We start from the raw sequence: 16,542 nt of genomic DNA, 5'->3' as shown, positions 1-16,542 counted from the left end.
CTCTGCTACGCTTACCATTGATCTTTCCTTAAATGATAAGTTAGGGAATACTGTACTTTTGTCCTCTCATAATGTAGCCGAGGTACTGTAGTTTCTTGGTTTTAATACTACGTAGAACTTCTTGGTCCTTTCCCATTCGATTGAGAATTTCAACATTTGTCACCCTGTCAGTTCAAGAAATTTTGAGGATGCATCTATACAGCCACATCTCGAAAGCTTCAAGTCTCCGTAAAATCTCTTGGTTTAGCGTCCATAATAATGTTTATAATAATATATTAATGTAAGCCATACTATTTATCTTTCAACAAAAATATGTGTACACATTTTAAATTAAAGGTGAAATTTTTAACATATGAACATTTCGACTTAAATTAATATCTAGTACACTCTACTCCAGTTATTTTAAAAGTAATGTAAAAAAATATACCACACTATGAAAAAATATTCATTTACTGCTGAATTTTTTGAGTCAACTTTTCTTGAAATTTATCTAATGTGAGTTAGCGCGTTTTTTATAAAATACGTTTAGTAATAAAAATGGAATAAGCAATTTTAAGCCGAAGATACCTAACACCTATTTCAAACAATAGTCTATTGATAATAATATGCACCTACATACACATTCGCTTTGTCAACATAATATATAATAATGTAGGTACAGAATACATGTAGGTACTGAATACGGTATAGTTTGTTAATTATTATAGACTTATATTATTTATTACGTAAACGCCTTGATTAATATAAATTGTACCTAATTATTAAAGATCGATTGACCAACACATTTCAAACAATAATATAATATATAATGTAATATGTAGGTACCTTTCAAGTATTTTACCTACTTATATTGTTTGTAATTTCATAAACTTTAAAACACTTATTTACGGATGATGAATAAATATAAAGTTCAATTATAATAACATGAAATCGAGAAAACGCCGAAAGATATTATTTTCACTAACCAATTCATTATTAATATATATATATATATATATATATATATATATATATATATATATATTTAATATGAATAGGTAGGTATACACAATAAATTACTTACTTAATTATGCACATCTTCAAGTTCTGACGAGGAAAGAATTCTTCTCTTTTTATAAACAGCATAAAGCATAAGTAATAATTATTATCAATCATAAGCGAACAATGTATAAGGTACAACCACTAAGTAGATAGAAGCATATTAAAGTGTCGTGTCTACTTTCTCTACCAAGTCGTTACGTAGGTCTTTTCATTTGCGCATTTAATTCAGCCGTGCGGCGTCCAATCTCCCGGCGGCCAGTTGGGTCGGTGTCCAATTGGGTCGGCGCCCGATTGTACCGGCGTCCGATCGTCCCGGAGGCCAATTGGGTCGGTGTCCGATTGTACCGGCGGCCAATAACCGGAGGCCAATCGGCGGAGGCCAGTTCGCGGTGTCAAATCGTCCCATTCCCATTGCATGAATATAGAATAGGATAACAGTGTTGTAAAGACACTAACGTCAATTTGTTGTCAAATGTTATTTTTATTTTTTTGACACTACAATAGGCTACAATCACAGTGGTGTAGTTAATCATAGAATTAGTGAGACAATCACAAACACGAGGTTTGGGGAAAGAAAATCACATTGTGACCTCACCAGGAGTTAAATCCAGAAAGGCCAGCGCCAGTGTTACCAACCGTACTATAATTATAGTATTTGTACTATAATTTTGGTCCGCGTACTATGTACGATATAAAACAGGTATAGTACGCCCAAAATACTATAATTTGGAATATCAGAAAAAAATGTGTAAAAAGACACTTTTATTGACATAATGGTGCATGTATATATTGATTTAGAACAGTGGTCCTCAGAAAGTTTTCTGGTGGTCCGCGATTTTTTGGCGTCCAAATGCTTATGCTAAAATTTTAATAAAAACCTGTGCAACTGTAAATATTTGAGCATTGTGTTTTTGTCCTTAAATATATTAATGGTTTTACGTGACGAAATTAACTGCTATCATACGTTATTATATTTATATAATAATATGTTTTCCTTATACGTTAGCGGTGCATAAAACGTTTCTAATAATTTCAGTAATCCACAGCTGTCAAAAGGTTTAGAAACACTGATTTCGACCATTTTAAGGGACAAATAAACATTTTAAACATAGTATGGAAGTTTAAGTCAGAAATTTGAATACCTGAATTGAAAACTATTTCAGTCAAACAAATAATTTAGATGGACTAAAATACCTTGTTCAGCAAGAAAAGAAAAAATACCTACGCCAGAAGTGAAAAGGAATCTGACAAAATTACTGAAAAATATGTGTTTACAATAGACCTACAATGCGTTTTGGTATATCCAAAATCTAATGTGTCCAGCGCATATTTTAAAACAAAACTTGCCATTCATAATTTTACTCTCTGCAACCAAAAACGATTGATGGTCTTTGCAATGTTTTGATTGAAGTCGAAAGTGGGCTTACTGCAAAATAGCTTTCCAGTGTAATGTGTCAATAATTTACTCTTCCTCTTCTGCCTCTTTCTACGACGACGACGACGACGACTATAAAACCATTATTCTGTATAGTGATGGAGCAGGGAAAAAAACCAGGAAAAAATTTAGTACTCACCAATGCTTTATTAAATTAATATTGCAATGCCACGTAATATCACCAATGTACATTAAAAAAAGGAGAAGGACCACACTCAAATTAAGGTTGAACGATTCGCTCTGTAATTGAAATGAGGTTGAGAAATAAGAAAAACGTGTTCATGCTGATTATATAACTGCGTTTAAAGAAGCCAAGAAAAACCTAAGCCATACCATGTCACAATCTCCACCTATAGTAATAGGGAACGACTCTACCTACGCTATGGCCGGTCCCAAGCCCGGATAAAGGAGGAGGGTTCGTCGTAGGGTTAATCACCCAACACGGTAAAAAAAAAACCTGATTACGAACACCAAAACAACTGCCTTGGACCCCGGACTCCCCATAAACCAACGACCCAAGCAAAGAATTAAGGACAAACGATTATATTATATAGAATGTGGCACATGGAACGTACGCACTATGTTGCAGCCGGGCAAGATGGAGGAGGTTGCAATAGAATTGCATGAGTATAAAATGAGCGTGACTGCATTGCAGGAAATAAGATGGGAGGGCGCAGGTTTCATAAACAAGAGAAACTACACTTTGTATTACAGTGGATCTGCAGGTACGCAGGGTCGCTATGGAACTGGGTTCTTAATCAGCTCTGATATACGCAGGGCAGTAACTAGGATTTGAGCCAATTAGTGAGAGATTATGTAAACTCAGGGCTTTTTTTTCCATTTAACGCGGTGGAACGGCGTTCCGGCACCTTTTTTCACGGTTTTATTTCAAAATCAATTAAACGAAAAAATATTTGCGCTTAAGTAATTACAATAATAATTCGTTAAAATGATAAAATAAGGTACAGGTGGAAGCCATTTTGAATGTTGGCGTGTTAGTGTTAGTGAAGTAACCGTATAGTTTAAATAGCAAACATGCGTATGTAACTAGCTTCATACGTATGCTGCGTATTATGATTTTGACAGTTTGACGTTTATCGCATGGCAGCATCTGCGTATATTGTTATTTACGTTTGTTTAGTCAGTTTTTGTTACGATTACGTGTTGTGCAACTATTTTATATATTATTTAGTGCAACCCCAAGTTTAAATATGAAAAAAATTTCCTGTTACTTCTCAACCACCGGCAGCGGCGCCGATTCCGCAAATAAAAAGCTCAAAACAGAAACGATGACAGAAGATATGGAAATATCGGTACATGTAGATGTTCCTGAATCATCTCTAGCTGATCTCGGGGATCAAGGTCGAACTCAAAACGATTGGCCAGACTGCTGGTCATTAGATCAAAAAAACGATTTTTGCTCAAAAAACGAATGGTTGAACGTACACAAAATGAAACTTGGCTGCACAATTTGCAGAAACGTTGGAACTCTTGGAACTGAAACGACAATGGGAATGAAAATATCCAAAGAATGGGCCAATAATGAAATCACGTATTCTGGGAAAGAGAGGAAGCTACAATTGGGGTCACTTCGAAAAAAAATTTTCGATCACAGAGGATCTATTGCACACAAAGCAGCGTTAAAAATCATTTCTGAAGCCAAAAAAAAGCAGATTGAAAATACTTTTTTAAAATCGTTATCTCGCGAAAAAGTAATAACAGCAAACATTTTTCGAACTGCATATAAAGTAGCTAAGGAAAATCAATCATTCAATATGTTTGAAAGTGAAATTAATCTCCAAGAACTAAATGGGATCGAAATGGGTCATATTCTCCATTCCACTAACGCATGTGTTAACATTGTAAATCATATATGTGATGAAATGAGAAAAAATGTTTTCAAAGAAATTGTTCAATCGAAAAATATAATTTCTTTGATAATTGATGAGTCTACCACCATAAGCCAAAAAACCACCCTCATTGTGTATGTTCGATGCTGTGTCGAAAGTGTTGGAATGAATTCACCAATTAATTTGTTTTTGGATTTGATTGAACTTAAAGACGTAACGGCAAAAGGAATATTTGAATCATTACTCCAATCTCTTGATTTATATGGGATGACAGAAGAATATTTAAAAAAATATTTAGTTTCTAAAAATGGAGTGAAAAAATTGCTGACAGAAAAATTTCCTTCAATTATAGTTTGGCATTGTACTAATCACAGATTAGAATTATCAGTAAGTGATGTTGTAAAAAAAATTTCAGGGATCAATAGATTCAAATCATTTATTGATAAACTTTATGTTTTATACCACGCGTCGCCGAAAAATAATAGAGAGTTGCATTTATGTGCAGAATCACTAGGCGTTGAGGTACTGAAAATCGGAAGAGTTTTAAGTACCCGATGGGTGGCATCTAGTTTTCGTTCAGTTTCGGCTGTGTGGAATAATTATGAATCCCTTGTGCGTCATTTTGAAGAAGCGATGAATGACCCTACAAGAGATAAAAATGACAAGTGTACTTACAGTGGCTTAAAGAACAAAATAACATCAACAGCATTTTTATTGGATCTAGCATTGATGTGCGACGCTCTCCAAGAATTGTCGGAACTTAGTTTGGACCTACAAAATCGCAATGTGAACCTTTACATTGCAAATCGAAAAATAAATGAACTCGTTCAAGTTTTTGAAGAAAGAAAACAGAATTTTGGACCCTATTATAAATGTGCTGCAGCTGCTATAAGCAATCTGCATTTTCGTGGAGTTTTAATTCACGAAAAAGTTTCTAAAAATGATCCTCCTATTGATCCGAAAATATTTTATTCCATGTTGAAAACGTCAATTGAAAAAAGGCTGCTAGATAATAAAGATGTTGAGTTTGCACTTTGGGCTCGCGTACTTGACCAAAAATATTGGCCTGAAGACATTGATAATCGGTTGACATTTGGAGAGATGGAAATTAGAAACATTTCGATCAGGCTACAACTAGATGAACGAGAAATGATTCGTGGATTTCGCGAATACATTCTCGAAAAGACATATTCTGAAAAACTCTTGCGTTTGGTATATGCTCTGAATTCTATTCCCATTTCTTCAAGTGAATGTGAACGGGGGTTTTCGCAAATGAATCTTATTATTACCCCAACAAGAGCTTCGTTAAACACTAAAACAGTTTCGGCACTCTTGTTCATCAAACTCGTGGGACCACCCTTGACACTTTTCGATCCTTCAAAATATGTTGATAGGTGGTTACTTAAAGGAAGACATTCGGCCTTAGACTCTAACACTAAGAAAAGGAATCGAGATGATGTATCAGACGAGAATTGGAAAAAACTTTGGAAATCACTCTAAACTTTTATTCAAGTTCATAAATAAATACATTACATATGTATTTACAATTATATTTTAAAGTTAGTCTTATTTAGTCTTATTTGTACAATATATTTCAAATATAATGTATGTATTTTATTGTTTCTGTAGCTTTGTTTTGACTAAAATAAAAAATTATCGTAAAAATCAACCTTTTTTTGTTCGCTTCGTGGCATAGCTCCTTTAAATTTCATTTAAGTGACATTTGAATATAATTTTATTTAGTAAAAAGCTTGACATGAAGTGAGTTCCGGCACCTTTTTTTTTAAAAAAAAGCCCTGTGTAAACTTAAACTGAAAGGTACACTTTTCAATATTACGTTCATCAACGTTTATGCCCCAACTGATGATGCGACCGAGGAAATTAAGGATAGATTCTATGAAGATCTGTAGAGAGCCTGCGTAAAAGTCTCCCCACATGATACTCTAATTATCTTGGGAGACTTCAATGCAAAAATTGGAAAAGAGGAAGCATTTAAAGAAGTAGCTAGGCAGCACAATTTGCATGAAACGACAAGCGATAATGGTGAACGTCTATGCTTTTTAGCGGCTGCAAATAATTTCATAATTAGTAATAGGTACATGGTTTAAACATAAAAATATCCACAAAGGAACCTGGAAAATACCTGGAAGTAATACATGCAACCAAATAGATCACATTCTTATATCAAAAAGAAGAGCGACAACAGTGGAGGATGTGATCGTCTGCAGAGGAGCCAATTGCGATTCTGATCACTTCCTGATGAGAGCAAAATTAAAACAAAAAATCTCCTTAATACTGAAAAAATAAGGCCAGAGAAGAACTAAATGGAGAGCTGAAAAATTGAAAATGAAGAAATTTCGGATAAATACCAGGAATCTATAGAAACAAACTTAAAAATGACTTTAATAACCGATGATGTGAATGTGGACTGGGAAAATACAAAAAACTGTATTACGAGTATCACGAGTGCCACAGAAATTCTGGGGGAAAACAAAGCAAAAATAGATGCAGGATGGTTTGATGATGATTGCAGGCAAGCACTGTTTGAAAAAAATGAAGCAAAGAAGAAATGCCTACAAAGGGAAACGCGCCAAAATTACGAAACTTATAAAGACAAGAGAAAAACTGCAACAAAGCTCTGTCGAGAGAAAAAGCGATTGATGCTCAAGAGAATACTTCAAGACATGGAATGTCAAAGAAGAAACAATGATCCCAGAAAATTTTACAAGATTCTTCGAAATCTAACGAAATCCTATCAACCCAGATTAAATTCCTGTAAGGATAGTGAAGGTCAAATGCTGATCGAAAAGAAGGACATTATGGAAAGATGGAAAGATGAAAAGGTTATTTCACAACACTTTTAAATCAGGCTTATAGTAATGGTCATGAGGAAACGGAAGAAGTATTGTACCACACTGCTGAGGAATTTATTAATGAGCCTACTCTGCCTGAAGTAAGAAGAGCATTAAGAACGCTGAAAAACAATAAAGCACCTGGAACCGACAGGATAACAAAGACTACGATGGGTGGGATATGTGGAGAGAATGCCTGAAGTTAGAGCGCCAAGGATCATGACGAAGTGGCTACCCCAACGAAAGAGACCCAGAGGCCGTCCAAGAAGGAGATGGGCTGACGCCGTAGAAATGGACTGGCTTCATATAGGAAGATCCGGTAACTGGAGAAGTGTGGCGAGAGACCGGAGTGAGTGGAGAGCGGTTGTGGAGGAGGCCAAATCCCACCCCGGGATGTAGCACCGTGGAAGAAGAAGAAGATACCATGTCACATATTTATGCCATCATTTTAATAAAAAAAATATTGGTGTTAGATTTTACAAATCCATAGGTACGACCAGGAGGAAAACTAATGACTTATATTCGAGCACCGCAATATAATGGATCTAATAAATGGAAATATTAATTTCAAACTGCGTTTTAGTGAAGAATAGCAAGAGCTCCCTGTACGAATAAATTAAAGTACTATTATGCAACCAAAATTCTTTGCAGCCTTCCTCAACTATATCAAGAAAGGCATGAAATAAAATAAAATAACTAAGAATACCTTCAGTTCTTGAAAACAAGTATGGTGGCTGATTATTACTAATTTTATAATAATCTGTCATTTGAAGCTAACTCGAAAATTAAAATGAATTAAATATTATTTTGTTCATTTATGTGATGCTTATTACCCCTATTTATGCGATTTTATTGAATTTTCCAACATAATGTAGACAAGCAATAGATACTGTAAAACTTGGTGCTGTTTATTTTAATTCAAACATTGTAACTCCCAGTTCAAATCTCAAAAAAACAAAAGCAAACCATGTAACTCCTCTATATTCTATGTTAATAAATATTTTGTAAAAATTACCAGATTTACTCATTTATAACATTAAAACACTAAAAGTGTCCAAATTTCCTAAACCATTCCGTTTTATTTTAAAACAGTTTTTTCTTCCTTCTGTGAAGTTGGTTAATACGGAGCTGTTACAAGTTCCGCGCATTTAGTTGACGAAATGTCATTCCAATATAATTATTATCTTTTGAAGAAAATATCGTTGCATAAAAATATATTGCATTTTTCAAAAATATGCATACCAACCTAATTATTGTATTATAACTTATTTATTTTTTATTACGGATCATAAGTTAAAAACAGTAGGTAAGTATAATTATTATTTACTGCATTTTTGCTTATGAAACTAACATTGATCCATTCAAAATCATAAATAAAAAGACAAATTTTAAGTTTAATAATGATTTTTTTTAAATTTTGACACTTTTGTGAATACAAAATATTTATTTTTAAGTAATCTATTATAAACCGAAATATTTAGAGAGCATACACCGTTTTGGCTATTTTGCGAGATTCTTTTGAGTGGATCTTCCAAACGGATGCGGTTGTTTTTGTTCGGGATATTTTGACGGGGTACTTAGTAAAAATGGAAGAATGGGAATTTTTCGCGTAATTTAATCGTATCGCAAAATCAAATTTATAGCCTAATATAAGAGATAAAAAATTAAAAAATCATGTTAAAAGTTTAAAAAAATATATGTAATCGTATGCACCTAACAAAATAATTTTAAGGTAAATTTAATGGTTCAAGTATCAAGTCACTAAATTTAAAAAATAATATCTCTCAAGATATAATCTCGAAATCAATAAAAGTACGTGCACAAACGTAAGCCAATAATAGACACATTGATGACCTAATAAAAAGTTAAAAAAGTTTGTTGGGTGGTTCTACTTAACGTTCATCAAATATTTCATATCGAATAACTCACGCACTATATGAGAAAAAAATAAAAAAAGTATGCAGAATTGCGCATTAGCTATGCGACAAGAGATTTCACTAAAAAAAATATTTTTTAACCCACGCAGTCAGGTTTTGCATACAAACTTAAATATTAAATAGCGCGCTGAATACAGGTGAAAAGGCAAAAAAGAATCGTGCACTAACGTTCACTACCAACGCACTAGTGCTTACAATTTAAATTTTGAAAATAATCCAAGTTTAGTGACACAAGTATCCAGCATTTAGCTGGGTCACCCAAATTGAAATGCGAATAACCCCCTTAATGTGCGTGCACAAACGAAAAAAATGCGTGCACAAACGTGCACTAACGATGCACAAACGAATGCACTCAAAAAAAGTTGAAATTTCAACATTGGGTGACCCAACGTTTAGCTGGAACATCCAATTTGAAATTGGAATTTTTCGGTTATTATAGGTGCACAAACGAAAAAAAATCGTGCATAAACGTGCACTAACGATGCACAAACAAACGCACCCAAAAAAAATGGAGTTTTAACATTGGGTGATCCAGGTAAATGGACCTCCCTAATGATGTTCTGCAATTATTTATTGATGATAGTGTGCTACAAAGTCACCCCGATTTACAAAAAAATATGGCAGAATGATGTCAACTTGTCTATGGTCTTTTTACTCTATTGTATGAATGATGGCGTCGGTCTGTCATAGCGGTTATATGTCATTATTGAAGCAAACTTCTATATTTTGTTTCGCCTTGTCGTAATTAAACGTTGTTAGAAAACGATTTTTTAACGTCTGATAAAACGATTCTCTATGCGTTTTTCGGTAGCCGCCTTTTAATCAGTTATCCTATGCAACACGAAGAAAATATTATAGCATTAACGTGGTATTATTTGACAGTGAGTTTTACAAAACAAGAAATATCCGTCACATCTTACATTTTACTACGCTCGTGAATAGCTTACCGAATGGAAACGCATTTTTTACAATTAAATAACACTATGTCATTTTATTTTCACTTTATGTTTGGTGAGAGTGAAGTGTTTTTGTGAATCGAAAGTGTAACCTATAAACGTAGTGCTCCATATGACACAGTTTGGTGATCTTTTTAAAGTGAAAAGTGGTTACTATGCTACAAAGTTTTTTCATACTTTAACCTGACAAGATTGTGGTCCTGCAAAATCGGATGGGCTGTAAAACCGTGAGTAATCGTTAAGCATATCTAGGTACAAAGTGTAATCACATACAACTGGCAACAACATTGTTGAAATTATATTTTAAAACGTTGCCTTAAATATTTATCTGTTGTTGTTTATTGTTTTTTTTTTTTGTTATTTCACACCATTTTTATAGGTGAAGCTAATCATGCAGTATTTATTATGTACGGTAACCGGACAAAACAGAACATGACAAAACAGAACAGTGACAAAACAGAACATGACATAACAGAACATGACAAAACAGAACAGTGACAAAACAGAACAGCCAGGGGGAAAATGAAACATTATTTTTTGTGGAATCTATTTAGGTTAGGTTAGGTTAGGTCATTATTTCGTTGTACCTAGTCACCCAATCATTTTGAACATATTATATTGATTAAGATGAAATATCCTAAGCTTAGCAAAGTCCCGTTATTTGAGGCTTTCTAGCGATTAGGAATGCATAAATTAGGTATATAATTTGATTTATTATGGCGTATTGAAAATCTGTGCTATTAAAAATCTATCAACATAATAGAGATACTTAGGACAATTTCAATATTAAATTTATATTTTTCCTTAAAGGTCATAGTTATATTTATCGTTGCTCTGTTTTGTCACTGTTCTGTTTTGTCATGTTCTGTTTTGTCATTTTCTGTTTTGTCATGTTCTGTTTTGTCATGGAACCCAAATAAACAAATGTTCAGTAATGAATCGCCTAATATTATGTTAACATAGGCTGTAAAATAGTATGTCGAAACATTAATTTGATATACATGTTAGCAATGCTCCGATTTCATTAATATTATCAGTATTAAAACTTTCTGATACCATAAACAAAATAGCCAAAATCTGACATACTCACTTCTAGCATAAGTAAGTATAGGTTTTTACTATTTCTATTAAGGCTGATAAGTACTTAAATATACACAAGATTTAGAAGGAATATAAACAATTTAATGAAATCCATAACCTGAAACATCTCCAATACTTATATGATTACAGTCGAACTCGGTTATAACGATCACGGATATAACGAGATCTCGGATGTAATGAGGAAACATTGGTTGACATTTTAGTTTATGATTTTCTCCATACATTTATTCACTGTTATAACGACTTATCGGATATACCGAGCTAAAATATCGTCAAAAATTTTCTTAAAACTGTTAATGTGTCAATTGTTTAAAAACATTTCAATCCTAAGCAATAAAATCTGACCGGACAGGATGCCGCTGCGATCGCATTACGTTTATGACACTAGTTAAGTGTCTATGTACCTACCTAATTCGTGTTTTCACCGACAATATTGAAAAAGTATCCACGCATATGGTTGAAATAAGTAAAAAATCCAAGGTTTGTGAAGTCATTAGGTACAATAAACAATTTCTTTTGTAGTTTATGAATGCCATGCTTTTTTCGGAGATTTTTACGATGGTTTTCAGATTTTTTATTTTCGACTTTTTGTATTATGTGACCGCTCATTTAAAAATATCTAATCTCTGATATAACGAGTAACGGTTATAACGAGCAAATTCAGTCGGTCCCATCTTCCTCGTAATAACCAAGTTCGACTGTATTATATTACTTAAGTATGTATATTATACTTTTTAGACTTTAACGAGATTTCAACACTAACACGGGTTCTGATAATTAGGTTACTGACTTAAGTATCGTTCTTGCACTTATTTTCTAATACATAGGATAATCGAGTATGTTTCAAATTCTGTCAATAGATGGGTCCTTTTATATACGAGGGTTGTCCAAGAATTAGAGAAATTTATTATTTAAAAAATCAGGAAAATTTTATTTTCACAAAGAAAGCATACGACATCTACATAATATTTTTCGACGTTATTCCCGTTACGATCGATGCACTTGGTGAGAGGACATCCTTCCTCTCCCTATCTCATCATGAACACTCATTCTACTACTCGAAAATTCCACACCACTTCTTGATATTCCGCTGGTTCATCACATTACCATAAATGGATGTGAAACGACCATGGATTTCAACGGGGTAGACTCCCTTCTGGTTGACATGATTGAAAGGGCCTCGCAGGCAGCGAGATTAGACAGCGGAGCGTCCATCTCAAACGGTCGCAATGGTCACACTGAAGCAGCTACCGAGCCAGTTCACCGCTCGTTCTGGAGAGGGAGAAGTCCGCGCTACACGCCAGTGCTGCCATCTTTTGAGAAATAACGTCCGCGTCACCGAAAATGAATAAAGGTCTCTAATTCTTGGACAACCCTTGACTTATATAAGTTGTTAATCAGTTCTGCTTAATTTATTTTATAGAAGTCATTTGGATTGTTCAAATTTTAATTTTGCTCCAGATTGCTCCAGGATATGACATTATCTATCTTCGTTTTTATAAGTGTGTTGAAGTCGTTAGCAGTCAGAAACACACATAATTATGAATAGTGAATAAATTTGATGCTGAATGTTAAATGCTATGGTATGTAATTGATTTCAATAAAAGGCTACATTAATTACCACCTCTCTATTTTGTTTCATTTTGTTAATTCCTTATTTCCTTTTATTGTAGAGTTATTACTGAAGCTATTGGTGACTATTGCTACTTTAGTACTTCAGCTTAGTACTACTTACTAAGTATAGTAGAGGATTTTCTTTTAGTGTAAATCTTCTAGTATAAATATGTATTGAGAAAATAAAATACTTTTTGTATTGATATTAACCCATGAGAACAGTACTCGGAGGCCTGAGCCGCTGACATGTGTCGATGTCGCCTTCTGAAAATTTTGTCTGGGTTTAAACCCCCAATAGCTTGTATAAATAGTTATTAACCAAACAATTTTTTTGTTATTGAAAATACATAGTTTGGAATGTTTCAGAATAATACCAAAAAACGTATTGCTAAGCAGTATCCATTCGATTCGGGCCAATGTTAAAGCACATTGGCCCAAATCCGACGTATACATATTCTAGTTTCACTCGGTACCAATATATTTTCCAATAGGTATGTTTCTGAGATCTTCTACAATCTACGTTAAGTGTCAAAATAGTTATGTTGCCAGGATTTTTATAATTTTTTTTATGAGCGAGTGCTTCATCTGTTTCATAGAAAACTGCCACTGCATGAGAATGCTCTCATTGGACAAAAAAAATCATTACCCATTGAAAACTTTATAATATGTTAAAGTGAGTACTTAAGTAAATCATGATGTTTGACAAATTTCATGTAAGGTGTTAACCTAAGGGTCTTTAAGACCTCTTTATTTAAGTACCTTACCTTATTAAATGTCAAAATGATGTAAACAATAATAACAAAAAATTATGGCAACAAGTAAATGCAGAATGTTAAACAATATCATGTGCCCAACCCTAAGTAAGTAATTGGCTAAAATATAATATCGCTCACCCGTTTTGTACTTTGATCTTGGATAGTGCAGATGTGTCTATAAATAGAAACTCACATAATTTTGATGATTACGTGCATTTAATTCAAATTGAACTTTTAATTAAATATTGATTATGTCTTTCTTTACTCATCAGAAAAAAAATCTTTAGTGAATAATGATATTGTAAATTTATCCTATTATTGTAGATCCTTGGAGTAATTATAAAATTGATCAATTTTGTACAAGCTATTCAGGACATTACCAAACAGATGTTGCAATGAAAAGAAAACGGATTGTGTTGACAATACAACAAAAGTTGGAACTGCTCAGACTTCTTGACCGCGGCATATCGGTGAAATCGCTGGCCTCTACTTTTAATATCGGTGAACAGACCGTTCGTGATATCAAAAACAACAAACAAAGAATTATGAATTATAAATATCAAGCCGAAGCCAAACGGATCTCGAGGAAATATGTTGATCACCTTAATTTATCTTGATATTTAAACATAATCTGTTTTTTTTAAATGAGAAGAAACAGATTAAGTTCAGCCTATTTTCAGGAACATTCTATGGAGCCATAACTTGGAAAAATATATTTTTAATAAATGTAATAAGGCCGACTATGTACAGATTGTGGTACTGATTTGCGAATTACGATGGTATTGCCAGTTATTGATTATATTAGAATTCAATGCAGTAATATATTCTCAATAAATGAAGATTTGTGATTGCATATTTCGTTTAGATTAAATCTATTTCAATATGCAACATAATTTTCTACAAACAGTTTACCATGTTGCATTCAAAGTATGAGCAATAACTAACACTACAATCGAAGTTTACAGTTTTGTGTTAGTTTGAAAACCCCGTTAGAAACTAACCGTTAGTTTCTTCTAACAAATTTTAATTATATTAATATTGTTACATATTGACATAGGATTAAGTACTTAAGTATTTCTAGATACGCTATATATTATGGGTAACCGGACAAAACAGAACATGACAAAACAGAACAACCAGGGGAAAAAGGAAACATTAATTTTTATGGAATCTATTTAGGTTAGGTTAGGTCATTATTTCGTTGTACCTAGTCACCCAATCATTTTGAACATATTATATTGATTAAGATGAGATATCCTAAGCTTGCCGGAAACACCGAGTTAAGTCCCGTTTATTTGAGGCTTTCTAGCGATTAGGAATGCAGAAATTAGTTATATAATTTGATTTATTATGGTGTATTGAAAATCTGTGCTACTCGTATTAAAAATCTATCAACATAATACAGAATGTGAACATGTGAAAAAGATCAGATTCTTCATTATTACTTAACTTGGTTACTGCCATATACTTAATATACAATTATATCACTCACTATATTACATATTTATTGGTATTTGAGGCCTCTTTATTCCTTTTTACTGTGCCAACTGGTATTGTGTGAGATAATAATTTAAGTTTGTACTTATATAGGGTTACCATACGTCTTCTTTTACCTGAACATGTCCTCTTTTTTAGTCATTAAACTTTAGTTCAGCCGGGTTTGTAAAATATGTAAAGATATTCAGATTTTTAAATTGCTGTTGAGGTGTACTTGTGTGAATTGAAAGGTTATGTGAGCAGTTAGATTGCCAGGCTGGGACAGGACTCTGAAAAACTAAGAAACTAATGTTTGAATTTTAACGTCAAACAAGGAACTATATATCCCTGTAACTGGTGTTCAAACACAGATACAGGCTACATATTTCGTGAAATTTGTTTGTTAACTTTTTCACTGCCAGCCAATTTTTACTAGGCGGACACTTGTAGACCAGCTATTTTTGGAATAAAATAAATTCCTTAAAAAATATGAAATAGAAATATTTGTGAAAACTTACCAAATCAACACGTTTCTCGAGTTCATGGTGAATATTTTCACACTAAAATGATAAATATTGTTTAGAAAATATACACAAACAGTTTATTCAAAAGTTATGACGTTTACAAGAATGCACGAGTTAACTCGTCCATGGCCTGACGCGACATACATGTTTTGATGAGTTAACTCTGCTTTGGCAGTAATCAGGTCGCTGCCAGAGCCGAGTTATAAATATGAAAATTAAAAAAGTTAAAAGCAAAAAAATCAGTGGCTTTTATCTATGTTTGAACATATTTTGTCTTATAATATTATTTACTCCACAGTCCCTCAAGTGATAATATTCCAAGACCATTAAATTTAAAAGTGCCTTCTCGTTATCAAGTGATATGTTAGTCAAATTATAAAGCCATACTATTATTATGGTTGTTAGTACTTACTTAGTTATCTACATAGTTATTTATATGTATATGCAATAAAATTATTTAATCCTGAGTTTATAGTTGTAACTTATTTCCTAAATTCTTGCATTATATTTTATAATTTTATAAAGCTTCTTCAATAGATATAAACATCCTTACTGTTTGGCAACGGCACGTGAAACTCAAACATAATAATTATAACCGTGTGTGAAATGCCCAAAAAAAAGACATTGTCTACAAACATTTCACACACGGTTGTACGTTTGAGTTGCGCATGCCGCTGCTTCCCCGCCGCCCGCTCGACCTCTGTGTTTTGACACTTAGATATATTTAAGTATATTGAGTAAATTATTTTACTACTAAATGATTAGAGCCCACTATAGCCAGGCCCTGACATTAAACTTTACTGTAACCTTCGATCATAGTGCTACTTATTGCTCATACTTTCAATGCAATGTATGGTAAACTGAAAAATGATGCATATTGATATAAATAGTAGGAATAGTGTGAACCAAATATGTAATCGAAAATCTTCATTTATTGCGAACAGGTTATCCGCATTGCATTTGAAGATAATCAATAACTAACACTACCACCGTAATTTGTA

The 16,542-nt window shown here is 33.2% G+C and overlaps 1 protein-coding gene and 1 long non-coding RNA gene across 2 annotated transcripts in view; one reads left to right on the top strand and one right to left on the bottom strand.

Annotated features, from left to right (window-relative positions):
- The window catches only part of LOC147073254 (uncharacterized), a 781,660-nt gene that overhangs the window by 78,820 nt on the left and 686,298 nt on the right, over window positions 1–16,542 (bottom strand). The window lies entirely within an intron of this gene.
- Window positions 9,777–16,542, top strand: part of LOC147073262 (uncharacterized) — a 58,891-nt gene continuing 52,125 nt past the window's right edge. The window contains exon 1 of the long non-coding RNA XR_015070439.1: window positions 9,777–10,298. This is a non-coding gene — a long non-coding RNA (uncharacterized LOC147073262). The remainder of the gene's footprint in view (window positions 10,299–16,542) is intronic.

This window comes from Rhyacophila brunnea, unplaced genomic scaffold (genome assembly GCF_057557595.1).
Source record: "Rhyacophila brunnea isolate RB1 unplaced genomic scaffold, BYU_Rbru_1.0 scaffold_18, whole genome shotgun sequence".
NCBI lineage: Eukaryota > Metazoa > Arthropoda > Insecta > Trichoptera > Rhyacophilidae > Rhyacophila > Rhyacophila brunnea.
This window is presented reverse-complemented; position numbering and strand designations above follow the sequence as displayed.